General features: G+C 42.9%; 1 protein-coding gene across 7 annotated transcripts in view; it reads left to right on the forward strand.

Moving 5' to 3' along the window:
- Positions 1-17,931, forward strand: part of DAAM2 (dishevelled associated activator of morphogenesis 2) — a 276,747-nt gene that overhangs the window by 49,311 nt on the left and 209,505 nt on the right. For 4 of the 7 annotated variants that reach the window (XM_090046767.1, XM_090046815.1, XM_090046799.1 and 1 more), the window contains one exon: positions 15,768-15,895. The exons of the other annotated variants lie outside the window; for them this stretch is intronic. The gene's annotated coding sequence lies outside the window, so the exon portion shown is untranslated. The remainder of the gene's footprint in view (positions 1-15,767; positions 15,896-17,931) is intronic. 7 annotated transcript variants of the gene reach the window in all.

Consider the following 17,931-nt stretch of genomic DNA (forward strand, 5'->3'; position numbering starts at 1 on the left):
TAGGCAACTATTGATCCTCTGAATCATGGTGTGCACATAAGAGGTCTAGTTAGATGCCTGATGAATCTGCTTGTAGCTGACAAGCCCAATTTGAGAGAGTTGCAGCTTGTTAAAAGTTTCACAGATCCATTTGTTGTCTGGGTTGGAGTCCAAGTTTCCAGCATGTTGCTTTCTTCTTTCACATTTTGGTTCTGTCCTCTAGATCAAAACTGCTTCATACTGAGCTGCACCCAGGGCCAGATGTTCCCTTCAAATTAGATGGGATTCTGCATGCTTCGCCCAGCTTTCTATGTTGATGTTGAATGACTTTATATCATATTTGCATACATTGTGGTACTGCTATAGAGGGTTATCCCACTTTGTAGAGCCATCTCAAATCTTGCTGTACAAAATTTTTTTGAGGATATGGTCTCCTCCCACTCTCCTGACATGGCCAATCCATTGCAACCTCCTTTTCTTGATAGTAGTTTCTAAGTGTGTCAGTCCTGCACACTCCAGCACCTGTGTTTGGTATTTTGTCTTTCCACTTCATTTTCAAGGTCTTACACACACATCTCATGTGGAAACTTTTTATATGCTAGGCATATCAAGAGACTGTAGTCCATGTTTCTGAATCATAAACCAGGGATGACAGCACACAGGTCCCATAGATTCACATCTTTATCTTAGCTGATACTTTGCTGTTATTCCATGCATGTTTCTATAATAGCCCCAAAAACTTAGCTGCCTTCATAGTCTGTTAGTCAGTTCAGTCTGAAGTCATTCCTGCTGATTTGTAGAATGGAAGTAGCAAAAACTGTCAATGATATCAAGAGATTTACCCTCCAGATTGATGTTCAGGTATTGGTTCTTCCACCCGTTGGTACATGATCAAAGTCTTCTTGGAGACTAATTTCCATCTGAAAGCTCTTGCATGATTCAGAAAAGCAACCCAAAATATTTTGCAGGGAAGATCCACTGTGGGCAACCAAGGTCACATCATCTACAAACAGGAATTTTCTCAGTATCAGCTCTTTCCCCTTGGTTTGTGCTCTAAATCTTGCAATATTGAACAGTGCTTCATCTAGTTTAGTTTGAAGATAAATGCCATCATTGTTGTCTTTGAATACATGAAAAAACAGGAATGAAAAGGAGATGTTAAAGAGCATGGGGGCTAAGACACACTCCTATTTCACCCTATTGTTGATGTCAAAGGCTTTTTGATTCTTTGTTTTCATACACCATAGTTGCCTTCATACCCTGATGTAATGAGTGAATGACATCCATGAGTCATTCACTCATTACCTCAATGAGTGATGTAATGCGTGAACTGTTCAACAGTTTGTGGGGACAAGCCAGTTGTTTCAGAACAGTAAGAAAGCCCTGTCTGACTGTATTGCAGCCTCCATGAATCTGACAAAAGCCTGTGTACAGTGGTATTTTTTTCCCCTCTAAACTTCTCTTGCAGTTGTTTGACTGAAAATACCATATCAATGGTGGAATGTCTTGAGAGAGAACCATATTGACTTTCAGGACATATTCCTTCACTTAGAGATTGCAGCCTAGAGAGCATGAGGCAAGTGACATTTTTTTTCCGACGTTCAACAGGGAGAGAAGTCTGTAGTTGTCACAGTTGCTTCTACCCCCCTTGTTTATAGTGTGATGCAAAATAGAGGTGCAGGGGCTGGCATAACTAGGTCCCCTGTACTGCTTATAACTACAGGTGCAGTAGACAGAAGACGCGTAGTAGCCATGGCCATTCCAAGCATTTTGCAGTGCTAGTTTGCTATCTGTAGCAAAGGTAGGTTTACTAAAATAACTCTGGAGTCCCTCTGATATAAAGCTAGGTTTTTATGAAAGTTTCCAGGACTAGTTTGTGGAAAGAATGAGTGGGAACTTGATCATTGACTAGTTTTATTCATTTATGCAGTAGTCTTCAAACATTGGTAGAGGGATCTATTCAGGAAGTGCTAATCTCATTCCCAGAGTGAAGGGGGAAAGGGTGGAAGGGGAGGACTCTGCACTAGTGACCAGTAGGCATTTAAACATTTTTAAATTGGTTTTGTTTGGTTCTGCTCTTTCCGAAAATGAAGTGAGCATTTCTTCTCAGGACTGATGGTGTTAAGCAGGATGAAGCTTGGGCTTGTGGGTAAGCAGTCAGGTTCCTGGAGCAGGAGCCAGATTTTTGGTGGCTTACATAACCAAGATGCTTGTGGATACACTGAAGAGGGGATCAGGTTGGAATTTAGGGAGTCAAGATTTTATTTCCAGCTGTGCTGTTTTCTCCTGTGATTAAATTGGATTTGGGTTAGTTTCTCCCTGTGTAAAATGGGGATAGTTAAGCTCAGCAGTTCTGTGGTAAAGAGTGCTAATTATTATTTTTATAATACTGCCTGGATTTTTGAGGATCTCAAAACAGTCCAAGCACTGATCATGGTTTATAACCTTACCATAAGTGGTAGAACATAGCTCATGTTTTTCAGATGAAGAGACTGAGATACAGAAATGCTGTTACTTGCTCAAGACCACTCAACAAGTCTGTGGCAGAGACAGGAAGAGGGCCTTGATTTGATGCCCAGTCTTGTGGTTTTGCCCAGAAACTTGTCCTTTTTCACATGAAAAGATCTCAGTGCGTCTTTGCTTTGTGCTTGCCTCAGTTCAGCAGTCGCAGGGCAAATTCCCAGGGCCTCTTGCATGCAGGAGGCAGGCTTCATGGAGGTAGGTGCCGAGGGAGTTCCCAGGACCCTGTGAATGGGAGAAGAGCTCTTGGTGATCCCACAGGTGCTTGAGTGGAATTGCAAGGATCTTAGCTGACCGTCTTCTGAGTTCAGCTGTTCACCCCAGTGAACTTCTTAAGGAAGCTCTTAAATACCAGTACACAGTCCCTTGCTGTGCTCTCTTCCTGGCTCCTTGCTTCTTGCATGGAAATTCAGGCAGAGGGTCATAATAAACAAGGGCTGCTTTTTGATTTCTGCCAAGGATGCTACAGTTACTAGGCAGGGTTAGATCACTTCTCTCTTTCCAGGCTCCTGGAGAGAAGGTTCATGAAGGACCGGCAGGGCCAAAAATAAATGTACTTTAAAAGGGAATGCAACTTCCATAGAAGGAAATAAATTTTTCAATTTGGTTCCCTCGTTTTTCTGTCACTTTCTGTCCCGTGGGCAGATCAGACATAAGGCAAATTTTAAAAACTCTGAAGGCCCAATGTTGAGGGGAGGGGTAGATGACTCTTTGAAAGCATTGAGTAGAGAGGGTATGCTACAAGTGGCAGCAGCAGGAAGGAGAACTTGATGCTGCTGTCCTGATCAGGTGGTAAATCCCTCCAGCTTGAAGAACAGTTCCCCTGAAATTGTAAGTTCCTTGGCCTGATGGCTGTCTTTTGTTCTACATTTGTACAGTGTTGGGTACAGTGAGCTCCTGGTTCATGACTGAGGCTCCTAGGCACCAGCACAGAACAAAGGAAGGTAATAGCAGAATGGGTAGCTTTGGAAGAACCTTGTTAGATTCTCTTTCTCAGGCTGCAAGGGCTGATCTATGCCACAGTAACAGAGAGCTCAGTCATGCTACTGAACGAATAATCCCCATCCTCTTATCCATATTCCATCTGTCAACTCAAATGAAGTGATGAGGAAGGGAGCCTTGAGGTGCCCTTGGGTTTCTGGACTGCTGCTGGGGTACCCTTTCTATCTCATTCCTAGGGCAGACCCAGGCAGAACAGGAACTGGTAGATTGAATGTGTTCCCTCAGGGTGCATCTACAAGTACAATTAATGCTCAGCAATAAATTCTGGCATATATCGTACTGGAGTTTACTGCTCATGGGCGCCATGTTTGAATATGTGCCTGGGACAGCAGTACGTTGAGCAGGGTTGGAGCAGTACCAGCTGGCAGGAGGCCCAGGGGCTGCTCTGATCTGGCTAAATGTGTTGTAGAGGGGCTGACTGGGGCACAGTGGTGCTCCAGCTGGCAGGCAGCCCCCAGACTAAAGCACCCCCATTCCCTAGCCAGCCCCACTGGCATCTACTCCATGCATTGCTGCAGAGTAAATAATTCTGCTGTAGGGTAGTATCTGTATTTACAAGTATTAACCTGTGGAGGAGTTTATTTACTTCATCCTAATAGCACTGCGGGTGTAGAGGCTGAGATGTTTTACTGTGCAGTTGCCTAATTAACTCCACAGTAATGTCTCGTGTAGATATGCCCTCAGTCTTGTAACTGAATACTTTATGAATGGCTTATGAATACAAGAGCAGTATCTCCATGGTGTTATAAGAGCACCTGATTTATTTGGAGACCTTTTTAACATTGAAATGTTAATCTGAGCTAACATTTTCATAGCAATCACTTCTTTCCAGTTGGTTTCAGTTCCTTTCTTCCTGCCCCATCAAGATATGGAGATCTTTTGATTCCAAGACTGAAGTTTTGCCAACTCATTCTGTTTGTCAGCCCTTTAATGTTATCTCTCTGCAGTATTTATGCATGTGCATGGATGTTTAATTTGCTGAAGGTTGTGGGCACAGCTCTATGTGTATTGCATCCTGACTTATTACTTGTTTATCAATGCGTTGCTATTGTTACCAGCTTCCTTTTTTGTTTTTTTTTGATGTGGGAGGTGAGATTACTGTTTCTGCAAGGGCAGTGAATGCCACGGCAGTAGACAGAATGGCCACAGCTGTTATCAAGTACAGAGGGAGGAACCGCTGGTGGATCTCATGAAGGGACTTATTCAACATGTGCTCTGTAAAGGTTGTTTATTTCCTTGAGACTAAATTGTATATTATTTTGGTTGGGTACACGGACAGGATCCATTCAAGGCGGGTAACGAAAGATCATTTATTAAACACCAGAGTCTGGCTAGAGTCTGTTCCCACTGATGATCTTTTGACCTTTGCCATTGACTTTGCTTGAACTGGGATTTGGCCTGATACGTTTATCAAACTTAATTTCTGTGATTTTATGATTACTTTGTTAGTTAGTACAAAAAAGCCTGGTGTTCTAATGTTTCCTTTTGCCTCTGTGAGGGACCAATGATCTGGTAGCTTAGCCATAATGTTCTAAGAGCGAAACAGAGGCCCTTAGCATGCATATACTAGACTACCAGGTGACCAGGATATTGGAACGAAGGCTCTGAGCATATGAAGGGATACTTACTACCGTTAGGCAAAGAAGAGTTTGAAGTCAACAGTGAGGTCTAATTGCAATAAATCCAAATGTGTCCAAAATATCAGAGGGGAGGCTAGAGATAGCGAGGTGACATTTCTACCCCTCCAAACTGCTGGTTGGTAGCAAAAAAGACAAAATTCAAGTCTATAGCTATTTGTAAGAGGCTGGGATCTTTTCCTGACGGGTGTAGCAAAAATACTTGCATATGAGGGCCAAATTCTGAAGCCAGTTAGAATTCTTCATGTTCTAGGGGCATAAATTGGCTTTAGCTTTAGTGTTTTGCAGGCTTACCATTAAAACAGCTGACGGAAAGAGCATGGGCCTGAATGCCAGGGCAACTGGCACTGACCACAGCCAAAGCAGATTATTTAAATTTTCCTTGTACAGCATGGATGTTTGTAATGCTGGAAACTGAGTGAGATTCCATTTGAACATTATTCTGGATGGTGTCCATTTCCAAATTACAGCTCTCCTACCTTTTTGGACTCAAGGCACCCCTCCATAACTTTTGTGAATTAAGTGGAGACCAATTTCAAAAACAATTTTTTATACTGTAGTGCTTGCTTCCTTGCAGTAGGGGTGGGGGATTGGCCAGGCAGGGGCAACTTGCACTTATCTATCTTCTCACACCTCATGGTACCCTTCCAACAATAGCAGGTAAGCAGGGGTGAATGTGGCACCCAGCCCCTCTTTGCTTTACAGCGGTAGGCACCCTCCTCCCCTAACCTGTTGCCCTAGGCTGTCATTGAAGTCACTATACTTCTACTCTTCCAAGGATCTCACAACATCCTGCATGAGAATCACTCTTACAGTCTGTTTATAGCTCTGCCTTGGTCCTTTTTCGCTAATTACTAAGCTTGGGCCTCATGTCAGGTATGCATCTGGTTTCTTATGGGAGGCCGCAGTGACTCACTCTAGGCCCAGATGGAATTGGGCTTTTCTTTATCAACACGGACGTGCCCCACCAAACCTGTTGGTGAACTTAATCTAGTTTGGGGTGTGTCCTGTAAGGCAATGGGAAGCCTCATTGTACTCGCACTTTTTTTATTAGCAAATAACGTTTCTCTTAGCACTGCTTTGAGCCCAACCTGGAGAAAAGAGCCCATCTTGTTCAAGCTCATTTGGGCAGCTCAGGAATAGTTTGTTTTCCTTTTTCCTCCTTGTTTTACTTCTGCAGGTAAACTTACAGATCTATGAACACACAGCAGTGATGACTGGTGATAGCAGCCATCTGGCCTTGGCTTTGGGGGTGGTTTCCAATATGAAATCTTTCTTTTTGACATTTCAGCAGCCATTTCCCGGATGGCAGGGACCAGCGGGCTGGGAATCGCCGCTACTGGGCTTTATTCCTGGTTCCACAAGGAGAGAGTGGTTTGTGGATATGAGCAGAAGACCTGTGATTCAGGACTTCTGGGTCACTATGTTTCTATGTAGTACATTAAAGATGGAAGAGGCCAAGTAAAAATAGTGAAGCAGTGAATGAGTTCAAAAGTCACTTTTTTTTCCCAGGGGGAGACTTAAAATCTACCTCTTGTATGACAATCAGTTTGTGTTTTATGGGGGGGGATAAGGGCAAAACTTACATGATTTTTCATTTTATAGTACATTCTCCTTCTACCCCTTTATTTCTGAAGTTTTATTTCTGTCTCTCATTCTCCTCTCATTTACCCCTTATGCACAAGAACACATCTTCACTCCCATCCCATATACTATTAACTAGAACGTCTTCAAACTTTGCAAGACAGGACTGTGCTTTCCCAGGCCCTTCCCCCACCTGACTCCCTCTTGGCTAAAGCTTAATTCCTTATGAACTATTAAGCTGCACAAGATGAGATTTGTGTGGCATTTAAATAATAAACTTCCTGTTCGAGATGCTTAAAAAAACCTCTTCACACATCCCAGTGTCCCTGTGGCTGAACAGCACTGTCTAGCTGTTGTCGGTCTCTTGTCAAGGCTGATGGAGATGGTAGAGTGCCTGGTGACATGCTGTCCAGGGCCATCTACTCCTTTGCTTGCCAGTTTCTGTAGAATTGTACGGTCTCAGTTGGGGGGTCCGGATCATCTCCCCTGCCACCGCAAATTGTTGGTGGGAGAGATCTAACCAGTTACAGGATGGAGCCTCACCTCTGTGGCATTGTTCCTGGGGTTCTTTTGAAGATACTCTGCTGCAGCTCCTTGCCATTCTGAAAGATCAGGCAGGGAGATGTAGGAGCTGCTTTCTATGACCTATCTGCTGTGGGTCCAGAACAGCCACTCTGATATCTCTGCCTTTACCACCCTTAAGGCAGCCACTGAAGGCTGTTCTTATCTCATGGTCTAATTTTTCTCAGTATCTCCTGGACACTTATCACCTTTTTATTTTAGGGGTTTTTTTTGTTTGTTTGTTTTTTCTTTCCTAGCTTCCTCTACCTCTTAGGCTAGGAACAAACAGTCAAAAAACCTGAGAGAATCGATTCAATTTTTGCAGGTTGGTCTAAGCTGCATAGATTGAATCGATAAGCAAGTGAACAGATATGTAAAAGTGAATGGACATTCACTTGCTTATCACTTTTTTGATTCTGGAAATGTAGCCACATGCCTGCAGTGCCCCATGCCAGAAACCAGGGGGTGGGGAGTGCTAAAGCATGCCTCCATGCTCAGCTGGAGCAGATGGCTTGGGCCAAGGCTAGTCTACAAGGAGGGGCTTGCAGGGGAGGTGCAAGGTATGCTGGAGGACTGTTAGTTAACTTGAATTTGGAGGGGATCCATAAGCAGTGGAAGGTGGGGGCTCAGGTCCCTGCCAGTGGCACAAGGAGGGGGAATTAAACCCCTCTCTGGCCAGACCCCTGCCCCTGTGGGTCCCTGCTTGGGCTGCAGAGGAGGGGGGTGGGACCAGCCTGGCTGGACTGGAGCAGAGAGCCCCACCACACCCAGAGCATACCTGGATGCTGGGGGGTCTTTGATTTTACTTCAAACCAGCAAAGGGTCTGGGACAGACATTACATAAACCGGCTTGAGCCAAATCAGTTAAGTCTGATACTATGTTCAACCAGGTTTATTACAAATCGGTTTCAGACATTTTCAAACTGGTTTATGTGCATTAAATGTCTGTTCTGTTACAGGTTTAAACCTGTTTCTGATCACTTATACCAGTTTGTGTAATGTCTGTTCCTGCCTGGCCTAGACGCAAGATAATCAGTTTCTCTTGCTAGAAGTCTTCCTAGATAAACTTGGATGTTTTGGGTGACGTGGGAGTTGGTAATGGGACATTTCACCAACGACCTCTAGCTTTTTTTGTTTGGGTCACAATTATTTTATTCTGAAAGCAAAATATAATTTAAAATTGGATGGATTCATTGATTTCTGTGAAATGGCTTTGCTATTTCTTTCTGGTTTTCAGTGGCTGAGCATTATGTCAAAAACCCACCAACTCAGCTGAATCTTTTGATGGAAGTCTTGTTGATAGGGTCTGAACAGAGTTATCCTGAATTAACCTCCATACCTGGAAAAGTAGTTCTTCAAGAACACATCCAAATATATCAGTGACAGAAGCTGTTGCTACACGTTTTCTGTTTGAATCCCCATTGTTTATCCACCAATTTCACAGGTGCTGGAGCAGAGGAGGGAAGGGATAGGTTAAAGAGCCTTTTCTGTGAGTTTCTTGACTCTGGCTGGCTTTAAAGGTTTCAAATATGCTTCTGTGTTCCTTTACCCTGCCCCTCAGCTCTTTTTGAATATTTTTATTTTTGTGTAGAATCTGGCTTTTTGCCTTTTTTTGCTAAGGACTTTTTGCTAATGCTCTGAAACTCAAAGGGTAGAGCAAATTTGAACTTGAAAAACTTCAGCATTTTTCCCCTTAAGTCCTAATTCCTCTTTTCTTTGCCCATAATGACCTCTCATTTAATTAAATTATAGGCTGACTTGCCAACAACAGAATAATATAATCCACCCAAATCCTGGGTGTCCAGAGACTTTTTGCTGTTGCTGCTACTACTCTTCAGCTCTGGTGGGGGGGACACGTTGTTTTTGCTCATTGGGCTGAGTATTTGAATGTCTGTTCATGGGTCTTTAGGTAAGTTTTCTCTATGAGGAAAACAAACCTGGGAGAATTCTCCCAGATCATTTAAATGTCCGTACATAGCCATAATCTCTGACAACTCCCCTGAATTCTTGTGTCACATAAAGTATTCCCATTCTCTTATTTGAATGGCGGCAAAAAAACCAGCTAGTCTTCATGTAAATCATTTCCTATGAAAGACCTTAGGAAGAAATGTCATTCTGTAGTCAAAGGGACTCAAAGGCACTGAGAGATCTGAGAGTAACCCCAGTGAGATCATTATTCAGGGAATGATTAGTGGCCAGTTACTGTCATACTCACTAGGGATGTGATTGACAATGTTGCCTTTCATGTGGCTCTGTTTTAAATTAAAATTGCTAGTAAGAGCAGTTATTAAATGGGGCATAAGTACTGGAATGGTTTGTGTCTATTTCTTGTTCTGTCTCTCCTCATTCCTGAACCACTGACTCTTAATGGGAAAGGTTTGTGACCCACTCCATTGTATTGTGGCGAAAAATTTGCAGCCTTATTGAAGAGATGAGCTCTGTGGTCCATATGATGTGGACTTAGTAATTGCTATTTTGAGTGGATTTCGTATTTTCTTCACTGAGGCTGTTCCCAAGTTGCCATCTCCCATAGAGCCATAGAGGTGTCATTGCTTCTATGGCATGGCAGGAAGAGAGGCATTAAAATAGCATGACCCACAGATAATTTTTCCCCCTATAGCATCCAAGCATGAAAACATTGCTTGGATTCTTTGCAATCCACAGGGTTCAGAATAAATAGGAGTTGTGTCCTTTAAAGGAATCTTGCTCATTTTCAATGCAAAGTAAAGCAGCTCACATGACTGCAATAGACGCAGTGAATTGGAAGAAGCTGGTAAGATTGTTCTTGCACTTGGAGTAGCTCTTGATCCCTTGATAACATGTTCTTTCCCATTCTCTGCATGTGGTTAAATATATTTAGAGAAGCATAAATTAAATCCAAATGTCTTATTATCTGGTGACACTTCAAACTGTGATAACAAAGCTTTGGTTGCCAAAGGGATACACAGCCTTGTTTATAGGTATAGTAAGCTTTGTTTGCTTAATGTAAAATTAGGGAGAAAGTTTGCTGAAACAGATAAATTGGAGGCCCTGGCATGTGTTCATTTGAAGGCACCTTGGTATCCGATCCCCAGTCCCAACAATCACGCTTCTTGCCATGCCACGTATGCATAGCAACAGGTGTGTGTGGTTTTTTTGTTTCCCCCCCTTCTTATCATGTCCTTTGTGTCCTTTCTTGTCCTTTCTATGTGCCAGTGCATGTGGAGCCTGGGATCAGTTTGACAGTTAAGTGCCTGCAGCCCTGCATGACCTGGGGTTGTCTCAGGACTGGGACTTGTTGGCAGTGGTCCTGTGGCAGCCCTGGATATGCCAAATCTTCAGTTTTAAGGCACCATACAAACCAACCATGAAAGTGGTGTGCACTATATGTGGAACATTTTTATGGTTGGTTTACCATTTCCAGTGCCTTTACATTAGGTGCATTAATCGCAGCATCAACGTAACATGGAGAGGAGTCCTAAAGGAAACTTTTTTTTTATATGCAGTTGGAACAAACGGCAGCATGGGGATGCAGTCAAGAAGGCCAACCGCACCTTGTCATGCATCCACAGATGCATCTTGAGCAGGTCCAGGGATGTGATCCTCCCCCTCTATGCGGCACTGGTCAGGCCGCAGCTGGAGTACTGCGTCCAGTTCTGGGCGCCACACTTTAAGAGGGATGTGGACAACATGGAGAGGGTCCAGAGGAGGGCCAATCGCATGATCAGGGGACAGCAGGGCAGGCCCTATGAGGAGAGGCTACGGGACCTGAACCTGTTCAGCCTGCACAAGAGAAGGCTGAGTGGGGATCTAGTGGCCTGTTATAAACTAGTCAGGGGGGATCAGCAGGCATTGGGGGAGTCACTGTTCCCCCGAGCACCGTCAGGAGTGATCAGGAATAACGGTCACAAGCTGGCAGAGGGTAGGTTGAGGTTAGATATCAGGAGGCGCTACTTCACGGTCAGGGCGGCTAGGGTCTGGAACCAGCTTCCAGGAGAAGTGGTGCTGGCTCCTACCCTGGTGGTCTTTAAGAGGAGGTTAGATGAACACCTTGCTGGGGTTGTTTGACCCCAGTACTCTTTCCTGCCATGGCGGGGGGTTGGACTAGATGATCTGCTCAGGTCCCTTCTGACCCTAGAAACTATGAAACTATGAAACATAGTTTCTGACTGTATAATTCTCTTCTAGTTAGCATGCACTTGTAGCTTTCAGTGCACAGCTAATACTCCTCTTCTCTTCTGGCTCTCCTCAGTTTGTTCCAGTCTAGCCTTATTGTTCTCATCTCTAGGTAATTCTACCCTTGTCCTGTTTAACGTTTGATCACTCTTGAGGCTGTCAATGGCAGGATCCTGTAACATATGTGAACTTTGTTTCCTATTATGGACACTTGTCCATAATGAACTGAATGGAGACAGTGATATTATTCCATAGCTCAACTGTCAAATACAGCTTGGAACAAGTACCAGTCGCTGCAAAGCAAAGTGGCCTTCAGGTATGCCCCTGGAATGCTAGCGAAGCTTGCGGGGCCAAACGCTATTGAAGTTCTGTGGAAATGTTAGACTTGGGAAGGTGTAGACATGGATTCTGTAGTGAGGCTTCAGGAAATCAAAGGGCATGAATTCTGTGGCTTTGAGGTCCCTGAAAGACCTTGGTTTTGTAGCAGGTTCTGACAGGCATAGAGTTTGCTGTTTCTACTTTCAGTCCTTTATTTTTGTTGAATAGCCTAAAATACTTCGGAGAATAATTGATGCCTGGGAAGGAAGGCACATCACAGAAAATGACTGTTTGGGTTCCAACTGAAACAGCGAATGATATATAATATGTGTGTGTGTGCATGTAATATATATTTTACACACACATACAGTACATGTAATATGTGTGTAATGTACATTACATACATGCATGCACACACACATATATCACTCGCTTTTTCAGTTGGAACTGAAATGGCCCTTTTCTGTGACGTGCCTTCCTCCATATACATAAAGTGTATTTTAGTATACATACATACATGTGTATGTGGTATAAATAAATACAGTGTGTATGTGTGTAATAATATATATTTATTACACACACTTTAAACACAAGACGACTATTCAAGATGCACAGCATTGCTTCAGAGCTTCAGTTAATAGTGTCATATACAGTGAAATTGGTGCCTAATCGTCCTGTTTTTATCAGAAAATAACTGGATTGTATTACAAATTTCAGAAGTCGCAGGTTATTAATACAGCACAGGCAAACTGGATACAAACCTACAGAAGCCTCTGTCTTCTTCCACAATCATCAAATGACTTCACTTGTGGTTTTGACTCTGCTGGAGTTCACGAGAGCACAGACTTCCAAGATTGCTTTTGGAAGGTGCTTGCCCTGCTTTTAAACGTATACTTTTCTCCCAGGGTCCCTGTCTTTATGGTTTAAGCAGATATTTGATGAGCTTGGCGCTATAGAAAGAGAAGCAAGAGCTGTTCCTGGAATGCACTGACTTCGTGGCTGCAAGGGATGCCAATATGCACGTAAAATGGAAAAGCAGAGGCAGTATTTTTTTATAGCTAGGGTGGCATGTGTTTGTATGAGAAACATTTATTTCCCAATTGCCAAATTAAAGCCTTCTGAATCTTAGACAGACACTTGTCGGGGATGGTTTAGTCGGAGATGATCTTGCCCTGACAAGGGGCCTGGAGTAGTTGACCCTATGGGCTAAGTACAGACAGTAAAAATACCTGAAGTTTTACTGTCTGTCTTTGCAGGTTAGTCTAAACTGCACAGAATAAATTGAAATGGAAGTGAACAGACATTTACCTTTGACTCAGGAAACACAGCTATATCCTGACAGCGTCTCAGGCCAGAAGCTCTCTGGCTGTGGGTTCATTTCCTTTCCCTGCTGCCCCCGAGGTCTCTGGGATTTGCAGTCCAGAATTACAATAGCAGGATTCTGCAGGGGTGCTCATCACTTCTTTTTCCTGCTTCTAGGTGCCTCTGGGATTTGTAGTCCATAGTCACAGCCAGCACTAAGTTTGAGCAGAGGAAGGAGTGTTTAACCGCCCTCCTTGGCCCCAGACCCCAGCCAGGGTTTGCCTTGGGGAGATTGGGCTGCATCCCCAGCCAGGCTTGCCCTCCCCACCCCCTTGTCAGCCAGCCCTCACTGCTCCAGCTAGGGAGCAGAGAGGTGGAGTCAGCCCTGCTATCTGGAGCAGACACCACAGCCCAGCACAGCCGAGGGCTGCAAAATGCTGGGATGTTGAGGGGACCGTGACTTAAGTTGAACCAGGATGGGGTCCAGGACAGAAGTTTCATAAACCAGTTTGACCCAAATCAGTTAAGCTTGATATTACATTCAACCAGGTTTATCTTAAATCAGTTTCAACCATTTTGAAACTGATTTATGTGCACTGAGCTTCTGTTCTGTTCCAGGTTTAAATCAGTTTCTGATCACTTAAAACGGTTTATGTGCAACTCCTGTCCCTAGCTGTGAAGTCCCTTCCAGCCCTAATTTTCTAGGATCCTGTGTGTGCACATGCATGTGTGCATATATTCACGCACACAGAAGAGGGATGAGGCACAATGTACATGCTTGCTCTTATGTCCTTCTAGTGGCAAATCTATTGGCATGCTTACATTAATAGCACAAATGTACTCCTAGGGTATGCACTTGCATGTATATATGCTCAGATACATGAGCATATACCTTCCTTCTCATATACATGTACACACGCTTGTTCTTCTTCCCAGCGTCATTGTGTACAAACAAATATACCATCTAAAACACATGTCTGCATCCAGCTCCTCTTCTTTTTAATAACATGAACATACTTTTCTCTGTCTTGAATAGAATTCATTCATCTTAGGACTTGGAAAATATTTTTATATTTTTGCCTTTTTGAGAAGTCCTGAATCAGCTGTTCTTCTATGTTGTGAAACATACCCATGTGATAATGTCCAGGCTGTGAAACATGAGTTTTCCGTGCCTGCTAACTGGCAGTGGGATTTTGTGATCTTCAGACTGTGTACAGTACATCTTGTATATGTGAATTAGTGACACGGCACAGTGCCTCCAGGAAGTGCATTCTTTTGCAGTGGGCCATATGGTTTTACATTTTTATGATGCAGATAGGAAGATAAGGTTTGTTGCTTGCTCTGTCTTTTTCTTTATTTAAAGGTCTTTCTTTTTATGGCATTTTGTTCTAGCACGTAGCTCAGGCATCACGAAAGAATGTGAAATAAGGCAGAAGCAAACCCCCTTACTAGCATTTATGGCTGAGTGTTACAGGTCACATGAGGTGGTTCCAAATTAGGGAAGAATGTGATTTAAATCCCTGGGCACTGTGCAAATGATATTACAAATTAAAGCATAATAACCCATGTTCAGCATGTGGAGATTCAGATGTTGAAGTGTACCAGTTGCATCAAAAGAGGGCTGAAGCCAATAAAAACAAACAAAAAAAATGTATATATGCATGTACATGTGTGCGCACACACACGGACACCCACTCACCCCATTGTATTTTAGGCCATATGATGACCAAACAATGCACTAGGAAATGGGGAACTTCTGTGGAAGCCTGGTTTTTTGCCCTTGTCAATCCTTTGGGAAATGAGTGATGGTGCAGCTCTGTTGGTTGGTCCTGCAGCATCCTGAGTTGCTGCTCAAAAATTCAAGATAGTGAGGAGATGCAATGTGAGAACCTGGATAGAATCGACACACTCTTCACAGTAATCTGGGAGCATCTTGTACCTGGTTTTAAAGCCCTGTTGCCTGGTTGAGCCAGACAGTTTTCTTCTTCAAACCTAGTCTAGCATACCTGTGCATCATTCTAATCTTAGTTTCTCTTTCCTAATAAGTCATGAGGTAGGATCTGGCTATACTAACTGGTTGCCAGTCTCCAACTAAGATGTGAAGCTGACTGATTTAAACTTATGGATGAAATCTTTGCCCTTCCTAGTTTTCAGACTAAATGCTCTTACTCATATGAATCCTTTTTTCTATGCTGTCCTTGAGTCCTCTTGACACCTGTCTATTTTTTACACTCCTCTGGGTCACTCTGCTTCACCGAGTGAAGCCATACCCACATTGACCTTTAAGTACCTGGAAGATTGAGTTTTTAGGTTTTGCTTTAATTTATCAAAAAGGAAAGAGTTCACTTCTGTTGAATTTTGCACTGAGTTTAATTTAGAGAGTGAGAACTCCTCGTTCTTTAGAAGATACCTGTTTTCCTCATTGGGAGGTTTTTATTACCGTTGGTAATCGGACATTTCTGAAGACGCATTTGACGGTTGCTTGTACAGCCAAGTACAATGTTCTTGTGGTTTGTTGGGTTGTTTTTTTTGTTAACCCCTCTCTTGTTCCACTGTACCTTCTTTCCTGTCTTTCTGTGGTAGGCCCTGGCATTACAGCATGTCTCACTGGCAGCAATTTAAACAGACATCATGGCTAAATTTGTGCAGGAACAGAGGCTGGAAAATCCTGTAACAGTAGCAAAGTTGTTTTTTTTTTTTTAAATGTAGGAACTCTTATGCCAGGAGGGACTAGTGGTCCATTTGGACTGGAATCCTGTCTCTGGAATCTATCCCTGGACACGGAGGGCAGTATTGGATCATTCTGGTGAAGGCATATTACCTCCTACTCTATACAGGTATCTCTAAACCCTGTACACAAATGATTCAGTTACAGTATGGGAGGTTGTCATTGTTCTCAATTCCAGATCAGTTTTATATCCTAAAGAATACAGTACAAGCATGTAATAAAGAAATGAGTTCAAAGTTGATTTAAATTTCATGGTGTTCTTTGCAATTCACCCCATACAGATCCTGTATGCAATACTTATTCAGACCGGTAATCCATCTATGTCTATTTTTTCAATGCAAAGTGGACATAGTGATAGCACTGTGTGCAATTCCCTGACCTACATGAGACAGGAAGTCAGATTGATCCAGTCTGGCCATTGCTATATGAAGTGGTTTGAAAGTTACTTGTTCACCTACTGCAGGGAACAGTTTTAATGAGGTCTGCTGTCCTAAAGGCAGGAAAGATAGTCTTTTATTAATGCCTAGGTCTCGAAGTAAGGAAATCTCTGTTCTGTTCCCAGTACTACAACTAAGTAACTGTAAATATTGCTGTATCTCTTTCTATCTAAATTTCTCCATCTGTGAGACAGTGAAAGATGACTGCTCTTACATCCATAATGCTCAGGTGTACTTTGCAGTCCTTGGGTAAGATGATATGAGTCACATGCAATGTATAAATGTGCATCTAAAAGTTGGTTTTGCTTATAGTTCAATTTGCTGTAGAATGTCTTCTGTGCTGTCTGCATCGAGAGGGAAATGCATGGTTACCAGATGGGATTTGGGACAAATTACCAAAGGGCTTTTGTGCAATAAAATTTTCACCAAATTCTCTTCTAACCATTGGATTGGCCATTCTATTTCTTATAGGATGGGAGAAGTGATGAGTTTGTAAATATTATTGGGTGAAAATTGCTAGCCTGTCTCTTAATTTAAAAAAAAAATACAACCCCCCCCCCAACAAAACCAGAGACGGGTTGGATGATCTCCAATCCCTTCCTATTCTTTTAATAGGAATAATTCCCATTCCTTAATGGAATGGACTGTATTTTCAAAGCAAGAAGTTCTACATTAGGGTTGAGTAGACTCCCTGGGCAGAGATTCCTGGTGTACCTAGGCATTCCTGATCCTAGCTTACCTGAACAAGTGCAAAGATTTCTATATTGAAGTTTAGTCTATGCTGTGTTGCATCAAGACAGAGTTGCTGATTAAGCCTTCAATCTAGAAAAGGCCATGTTTCAGCAACTCCTGCCTTGAGTGTGGGTGGTAAGTAAAAATTGGTCACATGGACAAGTGCCTAAGCCTGTAATCTGGGCATTTTTGCATTCCTGCAAGGGTTAATTAGATGACTTTTTCTTCCAACCCCATGATTCCTCTGACTGAATGAGCCTAACCTAGCCTAGAAGTATGAGAAGCAGCCATGTTCCTATGTGACCTGGCTATGTCCTACCATCTGCAGTCTGATGTTACTCCGGACGTGAATGATGTGCCAGGTTATAATCCTATGCAATGAACTTCTATGTGTGCAAACATCACTATCAGTTATGACAATACCCATCTGATATGAGGAGCTCCACAGTTTATAACCTCAGATTTATCTAATTTTTCTCCTTGTTCCTCCCCCCCACCCCCTTGTCTCTACATTTCACTTGCCTTATTATAGTGCAAATCCTGGTATTCGGAGTGTTTCTGGGAAGGTGTTGCTATGATAATGAGATCATAATCAATGGGTTCAAAGGCAAGCTAATCCCTTGTAGTTCAGCAACTGCTGTAACTGTGAACACAGTGAGCAACGGAGAGGTATGTTTAGGGTGAGAGTATTTCTAACATGCTTTTGAGGCTTGTGGCCCAGCCACAGCACATGGTGCCAATACAGATTTGTCTGTTATTCCTCAGTTTAGTAACACAGAATAAAGGAAGAAAATCAGCCTCTGCTCCAAGAAACCTATAGCCTGAACAGGAGAGCACTTGATATAACAGCAAACTGGGAGAAAATGATACTGTTAAGAGTACTGGTTTTGCTAATTTAGGATTTTTAGTAGCATTTTCTGACTGTGGCTTGTTAACCTTGAACAGATGAGTTTTTAGGTTGGTTTTGAGATTATCT

The sequence above is a fragment of the Crocodylus siamensis genome, chromosome 1 (assembly GCF_052110815.1).
Source record: "Crocodylus siamensis isolate JL-2025a chromosome 1, ASM5211081v1, whole genome shotgun sequence".
NCBI classification, from domain to species: Eukaryota; Metazoa; Chordata; order Crocodylia; family Crocodylidae; genus Crocodylus; species Crocodylus siamensis.